Raw genomic sequence first — 1,106 nt, 5'->3', positions numbered from 1 at the left:
AACGATAACCAATTACCTCCCCTTAGATTTTTATACTTGTTAAATTATTCATTCATAAACTTCATACACAACATGGACAAAAAAATTCTTCCTAAGAAAATACGTATTCAAATAAATTTTAATCATGAATAGCGAATGTGAAACCGGTTGATAAACACAATACAAGATATATTAAAAATTATATTAAAACTATGTAAAGTGTGTACATTTTCCTTCTTTAATTTCTTATATATATTACAACTCACCACGTGGGGGTAATTGAAATTCCTCCCTTTCTGTTATGTATATATATACACACACACACATACACATACATATATATATATATATACACTATAGCCTCAGGCTGACCAAAGCCTTGTGAGTGGATTTGGTAGATGGAAACTGAAAGAAGACTGTCGTATATATGTATATTTGTGTGTGTGTGTTTGTACTCCCACCATTGCTTGACAGCAAAGGATACCGTTAGAATAAGTACTAGTGGTCGATTTGTTCCAATAAAGGCGTGCTCGGATCTTTCTGATTTGACGGGCAACACTTTTCATTTATGTTTTATGTAGTGTGTTTGGTACCGAAACACTTTCAAACTTCGTATACTTGTATATTTTGTGTTATAGAACCGATAAAAAATTTTGTATTCGAAGTTATGTCATATAAAAAAAATTGTTGTATTTCGGTAATTTCAACCAATCACTGACGTCTATTGAAGTGAAAACAATTACTGCCGTGGAATGTAAACAACATGTTCTAACGGTGTCATGGGATCTTTTCCCTTGAATAAAATTAGTGCCGTAGTTTGTGAACAACAACTATCTGTGGTACTGTTATTTATGACCTCGTTCGTGCGTTTGTACTGGTTTTAGCTTTAGGGTTCGGGTTTTAGAGTTAGGGTTATGGTTAGGGTTATGATTATTCTTGCCATAACCTCACTCATAACCCTAACCCTAACCCTAAAACCCTATAACTCGTAACCCTAACCCCAACTCTAAAACCCGAAACCTAACCCTAAAACCCTAAACCCTTACTAGGGAATAATGATATAATTAAACAGCGAATAACACTCTTGACACCGGCAAAAATTATTGTTTACAAAAACAGCAGTAACT

This window comes from Octopus bimaculoides, chromosome 5, assembly GCF_001194135.2.
Source record: "Octopus bimaculoides isolate UCB-OBI-ISO-001 chromosome 5, ASM119413v2, whole genome shotgun sequence".
Taxonomy (NCBI): domain Eukaryota; kingdom Metazoa; phylum Mollusca; class Cephalopoda; order Octopoda; family Octopodidae; genus Octopus; species Octopus bimaculoides.
Note: the sequence above shows the minus strand (reverse complement) of the source record.